This window comes from Oncorhynchus mykiss, chromosome 5 (assembly GCF_013265735.2).
Source record: "Oncorhynchus mykiss isolate Arlee chromosome 5, USDA_OmykA_1.1, whole genome shotgun sequence".
In the NCBI taxonomy this organism is placed as follows: domain Eukaryota; kingdom Metazoa; phylum Chordata; class Actinopteri; order Salmoniformes; family Salmonidae; genus Oncorhynchus; species Oncorhynchus mykiss.
The window spans coordinates 30,022,889-30,040,035 of NC_048569.1; the positions used below are offsets into that span (position 1 = coordinate 30,022,889).

At 44.5% G+C, this 17,147-nt stretch overlaps 1 pseudogene; it reads right to left on the minus strand.

Annotated features, from left to right (window-relative positions):
- Window positions 1-12,828: 12,828 nt before the first annotated feature.
- Window positions 12,829-17,147, minus strand: part of LOC110522908 — a 43,050-nt pseudogene continuing 38,731 nt past the window's right edge.

The window sequence follows — 17,147 nt, forward strand, 5'->3', positions numbered from 1 at the left end:
GTTTTTCATCATATTATACAGCAGCTGATGAAACTAACACTGTAAAAGTGTGAAAACATCTGATCAGTGTTATTTCCTGTAGTTTCTGGTTGAAAGATCAATCTACAAAGGACCTTTAGAAGGTTTGTATGGGTGGGAGTTTTGGCTTTCTATGGTTATCACCATGGAAAATTGGTTAATCGATAACAAAGAGAGTTCCAAACATCTCTGCCAATAACAGCTAGTTTTGAGTTTCCCCGCCCCACTCAGACCACTCGCAGCAAAATTCTTGCTTGATAAATAGTTTTGTGCTAAAAAGCTATTTTTGTCAATTTGAATGTTTACGTTTATAGTAGTCATTAAGCAGACACTCTTATCCAGAGCAAATTACAGTTAGTGCATTCATCTTAAGATAGCTAGGTGGGACAACCACATATCACAGGCATAGTAAGTACATTTTCCCTCAGTATAGTAGCTATCAGCAAAGTCAGGGTCTTTGAGCAGTCAGCCCTTCCCTGGGAGGAAAAGCAGCTCTGTCTTGTCGAGGTTGAGCTTGAGATGGTGGGCCGACATCCAAGCTGAGATATCTAACAGGCACGCAGAAATGCGTGTCGCCACCTGGGTGTCAGAAGGGGGGAAGGAGAAAAGTAGTTGAGTGTCATCTGCATAGCAATGATAGGAGAGACCATGTGATGTAGCAGTGTGACTTTATGTGTAGAGAGAAGAGGAGAGGGCCTTGAACCGAGCCCTGGGGAAAACCAGTAATGAGAGTACATGGTACAGACACAGATCCTCTCCACGTCACCTGGTAGGAGTGTCCTGCCTGGTAGGATGCAATCCAAGAGTGTGCAGAGCCTGAGACGCCCAGCCCTGAGAGGGTGGAGAGGAGGATTCTGATGGTTCACGGTGTTGAAGGCAGCAGATAGAGAGTCAGCCTTGGCAGTGCGGAGAGCATCCGTAACAGAAGAGCAGTCTCGGTTGAGTGACCCGTCTTGAAGCCTGACTTGTTAGGGTCAAGAAGATCGTTCTGAGAGAGATAATGAGAGAGTTGATCAGAAACAGCAGACAAGTGTTTTGGATAGAAGAAGGGATACAGGTCTATAGTTTTTGACATCAGATGAGTTGAGTGTTGGTTTCTTAAGGAGGGGAGTGATCCGGCCCATTTTGAAGTCAGATGGGACGCAGTCAGTGGTCAGGGATGAGGGAAGTGAGGAATAGGAGAAGGTCTCCAGAGATGGTCTGGAAAAAGGGAGGATGGGATGGGGTCGAATGGGCTGGTTGTTGAGCGGCCAGACTAGTCACAGGATTTCATCTGGAGAGAGAGGGTAGGAAGAGGTCAAGGCGTAGGGTAGTTCTGTGTGAGTGGGACCAGTGGACTCAATAGGCTGAGTGAATGAGGAGTGGAAATCGTCAACGTTCTTTTCAAAGTGGTTGAAAAAGTCATCCACAGAGAGGGGGGAGGGGGGATGGGGGTGGATGATTAAGGAGGGAGGAGAAGGTGGAAAATCATTTCCTATGGTTAGAGGCAGAAGCTTGAATTGTAGTGATAGAAAGTGGCTTCAGCAGGTTGCCCATATCCCTGCTCTGTAAGCTCGCAATGAGTCACTCAGCCACGAAGCAGGAGAGACGAAAGGGGACAGTGCGAGTCATATGATGCTGAAAGGGAGGAGAGTAAGGTCAAAGAGGCAGAATCAGGAGACAGGAGGGAGAAGGATTTAGCAGAAGGGAGAGATGATAGGATTGAAGATGAGAGAGTAGTGGGAGAGAGAGAGAAAGAGAGAGAAACAGAGAGAAACAGAGTGACGATTGCGACAGCGCATGACCATCTGGGTAGGGGATTAATGGCTAGGTTGGAGGAAAGGGAGACAGAAAAGGAAACAAAGTAGTGATCAGAGACCTATGCAGTAGCACAGAACTGATCTTTAACCATGTTTGGCTAAATATTTACTCTCCCACACATTGCCTTTGTCACTGAGCTAACAGTTAGTCTGCCTTTGAATGTGACTAGGTCACAAGGTTTTTTTCACTGCAGTACATTTACAAACAATATTACAGTTTTTCTTCATTTTCCTCAGCTACTATTTTGTTAAAGACTGTGCATGTAGCCTACTCAGAGAACTGGCTTCAGGGCAAACCATTTTTTTGTGTGAATGTGTCACAGTTGCCTCTGTAGGCTAAATGTGTCTGTTTTTACAACGCATGCCCATGCTTTATGAATAAAGATGTGTTTTCTTGTGTAATATGGGTGGAGAGAATCATGTAACCAATCTGGTTGGACTCAAAACAGTTGACATGTAGGCCTACAAAGAGATGAAAATGGAGGAATATTGAATTTGCTTCTAATTTTCTCAATGCACATGTGGAAACATCTATTGTTGCACATCTGGCAGATTCCAGCACTTTGGAAAGGCAAGTAAAATTGCCCCAAATTTCTAGACTGTTTATGCAAAACAGTTTTTGCTCCTTAAATTGCATTCAAACCCTATGTCATACGAGAACAAGATACTGTACAAGTAGGCCTCGGTCCAAAATGAATGTGGAGACAAAACTGAATGTATAATAAGAGCACATTTGTTTGAGTATCTTTCCTTGTCCTTGCAGTACATTGCTTACCTTAAGGCTTTATATTTTCCCCTGAAAATTAAAACAATGTGTTCTCTAAACACATGTTAAACACTCCATATGTGTGGGCTATAGGGCTATGTGTGTCAATGGTGGGGGGTGCTTGAACATGACCGCTTAGACTGGCCTGTGAGACAAGGAGAATGACGTTCCCTGGGTCTGCTGCCTCTTAAGGACACACAGAGATTTCAATTGTCCTGCCTGCTCAGCCTCAAGCATTTTATCACCTTAAAAAAAGAAGAGAATAAATTAAGTGAGCCAGAAGAAGGGGTTGCTATTACCATAGCCAGACTGACACCTCTAAATGAAGATATCCAATTTAAGTGAAGTATGAGCTCGCACCGCTATTGCTAACATGTGCTCAGCAATGTATTCAGACTCAGGGATGTGTAGGAGGGAAAGTAAAATTCAGAACCATTAAAGATTCAGCCGCCTGAAGCACTCAGTGTCTGTCTCTCTCTCTCTCTCTCTCTCTCTCTCTCTCTCTCTCTCTCTCTCTCTCTCTCTTTGTCTCTTTTTTCTTACAGGCTGGTACACATGAGTGCAGTGTTGCATTTAAAATTCAAATTCTCTCTCCCAGCGGTGCAGGAAAACAGGGATAACCAAAGCAGGTGTGGTGGGCCTCTCAAGTCCTGCCAGTCAAACAGTGGGAACTTTGATGAGAATGGAGGGTGTGATGGGGGGTGCAGCGTGTGGTTACCATACAACAGTGGTTCCCAACCAGGGGTAGTAGGACTATCCACATGGGGTACTTAAGAAGACTCATGAGACCATAGGCCTATCGGTAAAATGCATATGAGGGGGTACTTCAGGGGTACTCCGGGCAGAGCAATATTCAGTTGGTAGGACAGTAAGGAAAAAGGTTGGGAACCACAGCCATACAGGTTGATCAAGAGTCATGTTTCTCCCTCTCCTCTCCATCATTGTTGTATAAAATGTAGCACTGTGTGTGCCTCCTCATTCATATAGTCGTTAAAAAAGTCTCTGACAACAAATGTTCCATCGTAATGCATTTGTTGATATGATTGAGATTGTGCACCTTTCTCAAAGTGTTTTATCAACAGATAATATCAAACTTTTTGGTTGCTTATATAATGCATGTCCCGCTACTTGCTTAACGAGTTCCGCTTCCTCCTGATTCGGCACACACAGAGGCTCAAACCCAGGACCGCTGCCTTGCTAGCATATGTGACCAACTTCCTGAAGCGTCTTACCAGTCACACCCCACGAAAAATGACCTATTCGGAGGCGCAAGTGGAGACATTTCAGGCTGTGGAGTGAGTTTCACACATCCCCACGTGGTACACTTAAGAGCTATAATATCAGTAGCATACAGCATGAATAACTGAGCACAGATGGTCAGAGGACAACAGATGGCCAAAACTTTGAACATTGACACTGTCACTCATTACATGACAGACATACTATGAATCCTTTGTTTGTTCTACATCATAGATGATCCCAGAACCATTAAATATCCACGTTGGGCATGTTCAGTAATCACTTTGGAAAAAGAAACATAAGTGGACAGAACAGAAGCTATAAATAAAAAGCCATTTTGAAATTACAACACATTTTAGGAACATGCAGGATTATGAAAACAGTACCTTTCTGGGGATTGTTAGGAAATAGAAAAGTTCAACACCAACACTGGCTCACTTACTGTATTCCAGCTGCCACTGAGTATTTCACCCTCTCCCCTCTTTCCCAGAAGAAGGAGCTATATTAAACTGTAACTGCCTTATAATTGCAGTAGCTGTCAGGATGGATGTGAAATTCTAAAGGCAGGAAACGTACAGGGACATTGTTTCATTGAGAGACCTCTAAGGTATCCCGTTCTCTGTCCAGCTCTCAGCTTCTTTTCAAATACAAATATTTGTCTATGGAGAGAGGAAATGTCTCAAAAAGAAATTTGATATAATGCAACTTCAAAGGCAGTAAAGGGAAAATATAATAAGTAATTATAAGACAACTACTGATAATGGGAAAACTAAAAGGAGACCAGGCAGGAGGAAACGGCATCTGTTCAGTAAGTAAAAAAGAGAGGAGAAAATAACCGAAACTGTATGATGGCTCAGAAGGAGTACCTTAAAATACAAAACAAAAATTTCCAGAAAGGTCAAATCCTGCAATACAAAAACAGATTGACGGATGAAAAGAAGAAAACAGACTGGCTTTCTCCAATAACAAGAGACGCACACTTTTACCTCCTTGTTTTTTCCCCTTTTCTTTTCAGCTTCCTCAGCCCCAACCCCCAGCCACTTTGCTTTGATTCAACTATGTATCTGTATTTTAAATGACTCAATTACATGGGATCCTGTGGTGAAAATTACGGATGTTTTCCACTATTTCTCGCTCTCCTCTGGGACAGCATGACCCCTCCCTGCCACCAATCACCCCCCACCTCTTCCCTCCACCCCTCTCTCCTGCCCTCACTCCCCACCTGTCCTTTTCTCCTCCTCTTATTTCCCCCTTTCTCAGAAAATGTTCACTTGACTTTGTATGTCTATCTGCGACGGAGGAAATAATAGCTAAATGGGCTTGTTTGTGAGCTCTTCTCGCCGTGAGCTGACAAAGAGAGTGTTTGGCTGCTGTTTTTCCCGCCGCTAAATCTTCGCCTGTCATCTCTGCATAAGTCATAGTCTAGAGTGAATCCTTTCAGATGACAGGAGCCAGGAGCCTACAGTGCTTCCAGCCATTCAAAGCCACCCAGACAGAAATAAAAACACACATCAGCAGGAGTAGTCTAAAAAAAGAGACACACAATTTACAACCCTGATCAATGTGTACTTCTGTTTTCACAACAATGGATAGGAATATCACATAGAAGCAACGATAAAATGTCAAGCAAATATTCATAAAATGCAAGTTGTACTGATTGATTATTCCCTCTCATTGTGTGATAAAAACATAGGTCTACAATTGAATTCTGTCTAGTTTAAAATCCCTCTTGAAGAGCAAATTGAATGAATCAAAAGCTACTGCACTTCCTCTTGCCCTCTAGTGGTGAAGGTTATCCACAGTTACACAGTGTATTTCCCTGATTAGAGTAGTAGTGTAAAGTGCCCAAAAAGTGGCTTTGATGAAGACTTCAGAACGTGCAAAGATGCCAATGTCATGACACGTCACACTTCCAACCCACCACTGCCAATCAGAATCAATCATTCTCACAGTCACAAGATATGAACATACAGTGCATTTGGGAAAGTATTCAGACCCCTTCACTTTTTCCACACTTTGTTACATTACAGCTTTATTCTAAAATAGATTTAAAAAAATAAAAAAACAGAAATATCAAATTTCCATAAATATTCAGACTCTGCTATGAGACTTGAAATTGAGCTCAGGTGCATTCTGTTTCCATTGATCATCCTTGAGCTGTCTACAATTTGATTGGAGTCCACCTGTTGTAAATTCAGTTGATTGTACATTATTTGGAAAGGCACACATGTCTATATAAGGTTCCACAGTTGGCAGTGCATGTCAGAGCAAAAACCAAGCCATGAGGTTGAAGGAATTGTCCTTAGTGTCACACCTGCTCCCGCTCTCCCTCTCTGGCACTCGAGGGCGCCAGACTGTCCTTCATTACTAACACATTTCACCATCATTACGCGCAGCAGCACTCATTGGACTCACCTGGACTCCTTCCCTTTGTTGATTGCCCCATCTATAAGTGTCTGCTCCCCCGTTTGTTCCCTGTGTCAGCATTTATGTTGTTATGTGTTGTTGTCCAGACACTGTCCTGTTCCGATCCATGTCCATTGATAATTAAATGTTCTGTACCTGCTTCTCGTCTCTACCAGCATCGATCCTTACAGAATGCTGACACCACTAAAAGAAGCATCAGAGAGTTTTTGTTTTAGTTTTTGGTTGGTGACGTCAGGTCAAGGGGCCATCGCCAAGGAAACCGGGGGTGCCTCAGCTAGCTCGTCGGGCTTCCACACCTTAGCTGGCTCAAGAGGTCTTCTTGCCTCAGTGGGCTCGGCAGGTGCCCACCCCACGTCATGCTTCAGCCGACCCATCAGGCTCCCACGCCTCAGCCAGTTCGTCGGGCTCCCATGCCTCAGCGGGCTCATCAGACTTTCACGCCTCAGCCGGATCGTCAGGCTCCCACGCCTGAACCGGCTCGCCAGGCTCCCATGCCTCTGCCGGTTTGTCTGGCTTCTACGCCCCACCCAGCTTGTCCCACCTTGTCCCGCCAAGTGGAGGGGGGGGGGGGGGGGGGGGGGGTACTGTCATGCCTGCTCCCGCTCTCCCTCTCTGGCGCTCGAGGGTGCCAGGCTGTCCTTCATGACGCGCAGTAGCGCACATTGGACTCACCTGGACTCCTTCCCTTTGTTGATTGCCCCATCTATAACTGTCTGCTCCCCCGTTTGTTCCCTGTGTCAGCATTAATGTTGTTATGAATTGTTGTCCAGACACTGTCCTGTTCCGTTCCATGTCCGTTGATAATTAAATGTTCACTCCCTGTACCCGCTTCTCGTCTCTACTAGTGTCGATCCTTACACGTAGAGCTCCAAGACAGGATTGTGTCGAGGCACAGATCCGGGGAAGGTTACCAAAACATTTCTGTAGCATTGAAGGTCCCCAAGAACACGGAGGCCATCATTCTTAAATGGATGAAGTTTGGAACCACCAAGATGTCCTAGAGCTGACCACCCGGCCAAACTGAGCAATCGGGGGAGAAGGGCCTTGGTCAGGGAGGTGACCAAGAATCCAGAGTTCCTCTGTGGAAGGACAACCATCTCTGCAGCACTCCACCAATCAGGCCTTTATGGTAGAGTGGCCAGATGGAAGCCACTCCTCAGTAAAAGGCACATGACAGCCCGCTTGGAGTTTGCCAAAAGGCACCTAAAGGACCATGAGAAACAAGATTCTCTGGTCTGATGAAACCAATTTTGAACTCTTTGGCCTGAATTCCAAGCATCACGTCTGGAGGAAACCAGGCATCGCTCATCACCTGGCCAATACCATCCCTACGGAGAAGCATGGTGATGGCAGCATCATGCTGTGGGGATGTTTTTCAGCAGCAGGGACTGGGAGACCAGTCAGGATCAAGGGAAAGATGAATGGAGCAAAGTACAGAGAGATCCTCGATAAAAAACTTGCTCCAGAGTGCTCAAGATCTCAGACTGGGGTGAAGGTTCATCTTCCAACAGAACAACGACCCTAAGCACACAGCAAAGACAACGCATGAGTAGCTTTGGGATAAGTCTCTGAATGTCCTTGAGTGGCCCAGCCAAAGCCCAGACTTGAACCCGATTGAACATCTCTGGAGAGACCTGAGAATAGCTGTGCAGCGACGCTCCCCTTCCAACCTGACAGAGCTTGAGAGGATCTGCAGAGAAGAATGTGAGAATAAATACAGATGTGTATTTAATACAGGTGTGCCAAGTTTGTAGCGTCATACCCAAGAAGACTCAATTCTGTAATCGCTACCAAAGGTGCTTCAACAAAGTGTTGAGTAAAGTGTCTGAATACTTATGTACATGTGATATGTTAATTTTTTTAAATTAAAAGGTACAAAAATGTCTACAAATCAGTTTTTGCTTGGTCATTATGGGGTATTGTGTGTAAATTGATGAAGGAAAAACTATTTAACACATTTTAGAATAAGGCTGTAATGTAACAAAATGTGGAAAAAGTGAAGGGGCCTGAGTACTTTCTGAATGCACTGTATAAACAGGACCATTAAGGCCATTAAACATAAAAAAGATTTGGCTTCCTAGGGATACACTCAGACTCAAGCAGGATCAGCACCTTGAAACTGATAGGCCACTCATCCATTCACCACCTCTTCCAGAAACAAATCGAAGGACATAATGAGTGTGCCTGCTAACAAACCAGCAGACTCCAGGGAGGGAGCCGGAGGGAGTAGTCACTGTCAGGGAGACAAATCTATTGATTTGAGATCAACATGCTACTTTACTGCTGTCCTGGGGAGTTGGTGGTGGTGGGGTTGGGGTTGGTGGTGGGTTCTGGGGCTGGTCTAAGCCCACAGGGCAGCTGGTTATGAGATGGATAGATTGATAGAGACCAGACCCCTCTGATCCTGGCTGCTCCTCCCTGGTGAGATCTGTGAAGACTTCCAGGCTGCCCACTCCCTCAATGGGACTGATTGGGGGAGGAAAGCCCCTCTCAGAGCAGGTTTAGACCCTATGGATTGGTCATCTATTGATTTGTATTGGTCTGAATGGGACACATGGCAAACAATCAATCACATCCATCCCTACACTAACACTGTTGTGACAAAGAGGAACAGAGAGGTATGAATGGAGTGGAGTAGACAGCAGGTAGGCATATATAATATATATATATAATATAATTCCGTTATAATACTATATTGTAAATATGATGGGAAATTTTAAAAAGTGTGTTAGATATTATTTTGCAGATGATGGAATACAACATGGAAATTCTGTGTAGCTTTAATGAGGGACCACTTTGTGAATCTGCCAAACTTCCCAACATATTGTTTTGGGAGGGGGTTATTTTAGTGAACAAGATTCATTATGGCCACAAAGACCTACTAGAGTAGCCTAATAGACAGTTTGGTAACTTTATCTGGCATTATAAAAGGCTATTGACTAGCCCTGTCCCCATAAGTCTACTAGTGAATGGTGGAGTGGTACAGGATGGGGCATCTCACTGGCTGTAACAGGAGACAGGGGATCCCAAACACTCATGAACCCTATCAGATGTGCAACATTAAGTACTAGGCAAAATATTTATATTTTTCCATCAATATTTCATCACCGGCGGGGCCCAAACAAAGGAAAGACTTTGAACAGAATGGCCCCCATCTGTTTATAGATCCTGGAGAGAGGAACATACTGTACCAATGTCCTTTGACACCAGAAACCACAGTCTGTCTGAACAACCGTGAACACAGGATCCATGCATATTAGACAGCTAGGTAGGCCTACAGTCAAGAAGAGTAAGCACTGCAAAAGGAGAGGCTGCTATACATTTCTCAGAGTTTTACATTTGTAAAAAAAACACAGCTTTTAAAACATACATATTTAACCTTTATTTAACTAGGCAAGTCAATTAAGAACAAATTCTTATTTACGATGACGGCCCACACCGGACAAACCCGGACGATGCTGGGTCAATTGTGCGCCGCCCTATGGGACTCCCAATCACGGCCGGTTGTGATACAGCCTGGAGTTATCTGATCCACTTTCACAGCCTGGTTTTGCTTTACATTAAACATACTGTGACTCATTAGTCAAACATGATAGTGGAGTTGGCAAGATAGCTTTGGTGTCACATGACACATCCTTGTACCGTCCTCATATCTAATCCCAGTAAAATGGGATTAAGTCACCTAGTTCCTATATCCGCTAAACCCAGTGGTTCCACTTTACACAGTAGGAACAGTACATAGAAATAGTCAAATGACCTGAACCCCATGTATATAGCCTCATTATTGTTAGAATATTCTGTTACTTTTAATTATTTTTTACTTAGTCTATTTGGTAAATATTTTCTTAACTCTTCTTGAACTGCACTGTTGGTTAAGGGCTTGTAAGTAAGCATTTCACAGTAAGGTCTATTACAGCTGTTGGTTAAGGGCTTGTAAGTAAGCATTTCACGGTAAGGTCTACACTTGTATTCGGCGCATGTGACAAATAAGCTTTCTGTGCATATGGAACATTTCTGGGATCTTTTATTTCAGCTCACGAAACATGGGACCAACACTTTACATGTTTAATTTCTATTTTTGTTCTGTGTATTTTGGTGCATTTCCCCTCACCTTCATGTGTTATGATCTGTACACCCAGTAAAGGTGAAGGCAATAAGGTAAATGCATATTACTAATTTGATTTCACCAATCCAGTTCCTTCCTCAGTGCCAATTTACTCGGCACCAAGAACCAAAGCTTGTGTAACTAATGACCTCTTAATGTTTTCGTCAGTCACAAGAGACTACCTCAGTGCAGATTAAGGAGAGAACACAGGGAAGGATAAAAAACATTACTATTGCGCTACTACCACCATTCAAGTTGTATAGCTGGGAACCGTGGACACAGGTGATGCAGGGTCTACCACTCCCAGTCCCAGGGTGAAGTGCACTACAGACATAATGGAGGAATATGGGTCTGTGGTCTTAGGTTACAGGTTCACCATAATGATGGGACCTGACTTGCATTCTAATTGCAGGTAATCGACCTCCTGTCGATTGTTATTGTTCCAGCTTCTTTTGTGCTGTCTGACATTTAGAGCAGAGGCCAGTGAACCTGGGACCCCAGACTCCTTCAGACTATAGGCTAGGATTTAATGACCCAAGACATTCAGTTTTAAAATACTAATCTTCGGTGTTTAATATACTCCTAGCTGTCTTTACTGTTACAGTGTATACCATTAACTTCGGTTTATAGCCGTGAGGATAACTTGATTCAAGATATACTGTTTCTAGTACAGTTATTTCTTAGCGCAGGTAAAGATGAATTCTGAGAGAAAAATAAAAATATACAGTACCAGTCAAAAGTTTGGACATACCTACTCATTCAAGGGTTTTTCTTTATTTGTACCATTTTCTACATTGTAGAATAACAGTGAAGATATCAACAATATGAAATAACACATATGGAATCATGTAGTAACCAAAAAAGTTTTAAACAAATCAAAATATATTTTATATTTGAGATTCTTCAAAGTAGCCACCGTTTGCCTTGATGACAGCTTTGCACACTTGGCATTCTATCAACCAGCTTCATGGGGTAGTCACCTGGAATGCATTTCAATTAACAGGTGTGCCTTGTTAAAAGTTACACTGTGGAATTTCTTTCCTTCTTAATGTGTTTGAGCCAATCAGTTGTGTTGTGACAAGTTAGGGGTGGTATACAGAAGATAGCCCTATTTGGTAAATGACCAAGTCCATATTACGGCAAGAACAGTTCAAATAAGCAAAGAGAAACAACAGACCATCATTACCTTAAGACATGAAGGTCAGTCAATCTGGAACATTTCAAGAACTGTGAAAGTTTCTTCAAGTGCAGTAGCAAAAAACATCAAGCGCTATGATGAAACTGGCTCTCATGAGGACCGCCACAGGAAAGGAAGACACAGAGTTACCTCTGCTGCAGAAGACAAGTTCATTACAGTTATCAGCCTCAAAAGTTGCAGCCCAAATAAATGCTTCACAGAGTTCAAGTAACAGACATCTCAACATCAACTGTTCAGAGGAGACTGTGTGAACCAGGCCTTCATGGTTGATGGACCGATGGAAATCTGTCCTTTGGTCTGATGAGTCCAAACTTGAGAGTTTTGGATCCAACCGCCGTGTCTCTGTGAGACGCAAAGTAGGCGAACGGATGATCTCCACATGAGTGGTTCCCACTGTGAAGCATGGAGGAGGAGGTGTTATGGAGGGGGGGTTTGCTGGTGACATTGTCAGTGTTTTATTTAGAATTCAAGGCACACTTAACCAGCATGGCTACCACAGTATTCTGCAGCGATACACCATCCCATCTGGTTTGCGCTTAGTGGGACCATCATTTGTTTTACAACAGGTCAATGACCCAACACACCTCCAGGCTGTGTAAGGGCTATTTGGCCAAGAAGGAGAGTGATGGAGTGCTGCATCAGATGACCTGGCCTCCACAATCACCTGACTTCAACCCAATTGAGATGGTTTGGGATGAGTTGGACCGCAGAGTGAAGGAAAAGCAGCCAACAAGTGCTCAGCATGTGTGGGAACTCTTTCAAGTCTGTTGGAAAAGCATTCCAGGTGAAGCTGGTTGAGAGAAGGCAAAAAGTGTGCAAAGCTGTCATCAGTGGCTACATTGAAGAATCTCAAATATAAAATATATTTTGATTTGCTTAACACTTTTTTGGTTACTACACAATTCCATGTGTTATTTCATAGTTTTGATGTCTTTACTATTATTCTACAATGTAGAAAATAGTAAAAATAAAGAAAAGCCCTTGAAAGAGTATGTGTCCAAACTTTTGACTGCTACTGTATATAATTTGAAATACATTTTATACATTGTAGCTACAAATTGGACTAGAGTCCATGTAGTTCACGATCTTCGCTACATCAGAGACAAATCACCTGCACCAGTGTACCCTCTCTGTCACAAAACAGTAGAGGCTCTGTCTCAAGAGGCCAAAGTAACCTGGGAACAATGGTGGCTTTTGTGTGCTGTGAGAGTGACAGGGAGTGAAGGTCGGCTCCTGAAGAGACAGACAGGGCTCCATTCAGTGACGCTGTTGACTTTCATGTCGTCCCATTGTGCCGCTGCTCCCTGGAGAGGCCAACACAGAGTGGGTAATGAGGGGTAATTGACTTAGGGTCAAGGATGATTAATTCCCTTGGTCAGGTGTCACTGGTTTCATACCTGGCCGGGCCGTAGGTAGCTGTGGAGCCGTAGGCGGGCGGAACAGGGGGCTGGCTGGCACTGGAACATGAGACAACACAGTGCAACACACACCCATAAGGTACACACATCCCAGGTCATTCTCATGATGTCATCCAATCCTTGGACAGGCTTATGTTCTTTGCTCTGAACGGCGACCATTGACTGCTGCCACATTGGCCACAGCTCTCCACCACTCTCGCTCTCTCACACACATCTAGCTGAGTATGTTCACATGATGTCAATCTGCATAATTTATATGGCTAATGACTTGGGTAAGACAAAAGGTGAAAGGTCAGAACCATCTTCCCCTTACACAGAGCTATACTGAGCTCCCACAAACAGACCACAGATTGAGAGTGACAGTCGTACTACCACACCATCCTTTCTCCTTCAGCTTCACTGGCTAATCTGAATACTTCATTTTCTGCACAAGCAATTCCCCCCCTTCTCCCTCCCCCCACCCCAAAGGCCAGTGATTACAGGCGACCTGCTGAACGTATGCACATGTCTCTAAATGCCAGGGCTAGCTGGTAATTGACCAGGCAGACTGAGACGCCTGCAGTGTAATTGAGCAGGGCTGAGGGGTTCTGGTGGGACTGAAAGAACCCGTGGATCCACCACCGGCCATTAGGCCCAGCAGGAGGGCTCCATCCTGGGTCTACCTCAGGCCGGCCTTACTTTAAAAACACTTACTTTAAAAGCAGTTTGTTTAAATCAACCGCTTAACATTAATTCTGCAGTGAGACACGCACATCTATGTCACTGGAGAGACTCAGAGAGAAGTCATAATTTAACTGCAATAATTCATTGGGGTATTGACTCTACAAGGTGTCGAAAGAATTCCACAGGGATGCTGGGCCATGTTGACTCCAAAGCTTCTCAGTTGTGTCAACTTAGCTGGATGTCCTTTGGGTAGAGGACTATTCTTGATACACACAGGAAACTGTTGAGCGTGAAAAACCCAGCAGCATTGCAGTTCTTGACACACTCAAACCGGTGCGCCTGACACTACTACCATACCTTGTCACAAGGCTTAAAAATCCTTATTTAACCTGTCTCCTCCCCTTAATCTACACTGATTGATGTGGGTTTAACAAGTGACATTAACAAGGGATCATAGCTTTCACCTGGTCAGGTTTATGTCATGGAAATGTTTTGCACACTCAGTGTATGAGCATAATATGTTTGTCCCTTCCAGGCTGTCTGTCCATACGCAGCTTGGATGAACAGAGCACACATGCTGAGCATGGTCTACATCTACAGCCAATTGACCTCTCTTTCCACTCCAGCTGTGCCATCACAGCTCTGAAATAGCCTCATCACTTCCACTACAGTAGATGGCAGCTAGCCTAGCAACAAGGCCCAAACACACCAGTGCAACCAACCAACCTCCCATTAGACAACAGCTTCATATACTTCCCTGATACCATCAACCCCATCACAGAACATCTACAAACAAAGTCTTAAACATGTAGCCCTGAATTACTGAAATGAGTTTAAGTGTGTCCATTTTCTCATATGAGGCCTGATATGACTGTTCTGTGCCAAAACAGCACATCAAATACACTGAACCAATGTAAGCGTTTTAATTTACTCTCTAAAGCACAACATTAAAGTGTGGCAGCAATAGTAACATCTCCTAATATGAGATATTCAACTAGAGAACTACTCTGGAAAGGCAAGATGGGTGAGAGAGTAAATGTTGGGAAATCTAAAGCTGCTGAAGACACGGTGGAGAGAGAGAGAAGATGGTCCAAGTCCGACTGCCTAGTGCTTGGAGCGAGCTTCACCCTGCAAATGGTGGTGCTCCCTTAGCCTGTAGTGAGAGAGACAGAGAGTTAGTTAATTGACAACAAAACATGTGGTTAACACTCAAGAAGCCTTAGTTGAAAAAATTCAACTTTTTTGGACACAGGCCTGACAGCGTTGATCTTGATGAATCCAGAGGTGTCACACGATTCGTAGTCTCCCTGCACGTCCATACCGGGGAAAAGACTGGGGGTACAAGATAAGTTAGTGTGTAAGCTCATGTGGTTGGGAAATAGCTCATACAACTGCTCATTCTAAGCTGAACAAGAGATTCAACACCCGTCTAGCCCACAGGAGACGTAGGATGATGAATTACATTATTAACCACAGGAATAATTGTATCATTGATGTTCCACTCTATGTAAAATGTCAAATCGATTTGTCTCAATGCATTTGCTCTTAATGTTTGTGATTTCAGAGGAAAAAACAACCACAAATACGCAGACAAACAGGCACACAAGTCATTTGTAGACAAAATCCCAGTTGTGTATCAACTCCTAAGTAGATTAAATGTAGAGGAAATGGATTTAACCTGATGTTTTTCTGTCTGTAACCACTCTTTTGTAAGCAACTCCTGTGATGTAACCATGGTGCCTGTGAACATCTTCTATTATATAGGCCTCTTGTGGCTCGGTCCTTTCTCCTTCTCTGTGTGTATTTGTAAAGGTGTGAGAGAGAGTGTGTATGTGCTCTATGTAATTACAGTCATTTCTACCTGCAGCGCTGACCCCCTCCCACCCTCTGCTCCTCCTCCACTGGGCCCAAGCTGCTAATCTAAGACCTGCACTCATCCTTCAGAGACACACCGCACTGGAGGAAATCAAAGAACAACAGAATGAACGCGACAGGGAGAGAAAAAAAGAAGATGCCATCATCAACTCTCAAAACAAAGCTCCCTGTCTAACTAACTGCCATCTTATGAGTGCCGTCTATGAGACGTTGAATGGCTGTGGAAGATGGTTTCCAGAAGGTGAATACACAGAAAGACCCTGTGGTCTAATTGACCGCCAAACACCTAGCAGTCAACTTTGTGACATTTGTCCCAGATCAATGCAGTGTGTGTGTGGAGCCGTACCACTGTATTAATGACATTGTTGAGAAGACGCAGGTAGCCGGACGCCATGGTCTTACAGTCTAAGCCTGGGGTTGGAGGGTGAAATGATGCATGTGAGTGAGAGCGGGGCGGTTCTTCAGGTGGACTTTGGGCCACAATGGGATCCTTCACAGGACACTCAGCCCATCTGTTACCTCAGAATAGTGCCTCTAAGGACTCCTCTAGTGCAACCCAACACTCAGTCACCCTGACGTCAAGTCCCCCTGAGCCACACGTCCAGCAGGAATATGTGTGTGTGTGTGTGAGAGAGAGAGAGACAGAGAGTGAGTTTGTGCTTGTGAGAGTGATTGTGTGCGTGTGCGTGTGTGTATGAGAGAGAGCGGTCAAGCTCTCAGTTGCACACCTCCCCCTGCTTAACTAGAATGAAACCTGTGCTTTGGCCCTAAAAGCAGAGCTCTCCTCTCCATTGGCTGGAAATGCCATTAGCGGTGGCAGGGAGATGGAAAGAGGCATATGGGGGCTTTGCTTTGGTCAGCACTGAGCCAGCCCAGGGGGCATAAAGGGCACAGGGGGTCAGGGGCCTGAAATGACTCTGGGGGGGTTGGGGATGAGAGGAGCCTCCAGAAATTGAGCTTGACACCCCTGCTCCACTCTCTGATGTCATTGTAGCCAGTGTCCATTTGTTGTTGGTGTGGGGTCAGTGGAGGATAAGGGCAAGTGACCAGAGCAAACAATGGAGACACCGCATATATGCACTGAACTGATTATACTGTACCCATATCCAGAGATAATGGGCATACACACAATGCTATAGGTCTTGACCTGACCAGTTCCCTGTTGCGACTCACGGCCCATTTGGGCGACTCACGATGTAGACCTGCCCCTTTAAAAAAAAAACTTTATTTCACTAGGCAAGTCAGTTAATAACAAATTCCTATTTTCAATGACAGCCTAGGAACAGTGGGTTAACTGCCTTGTTCAGGGGCAGAATGAGATTTGTACCTTGTCAGCTCAGGGATTTGAAGACAGACAGACAGCTGCACCTTGCCCTCCACACTCTCCTGGGACTTGTCTATGCAGTGCCGGACAAACTAACACTCCGGACTGTACCAGAAACCTGTGGACAACAAGGAAATAAGGAATAAGATGCTAGATAAAGGGACACTTGATTTCATGAACAGAGGAAAGCAGCCCCCACTCCTCTCCTACCCACTCCAGCTCACAGGGATGTTATGGGCTTCCTTAAGCGCCCATTAGTAGCCTGACTTCAGGGTGCACATATGTGACCCCCCCCCCTCAACCCCATCCTCCTTT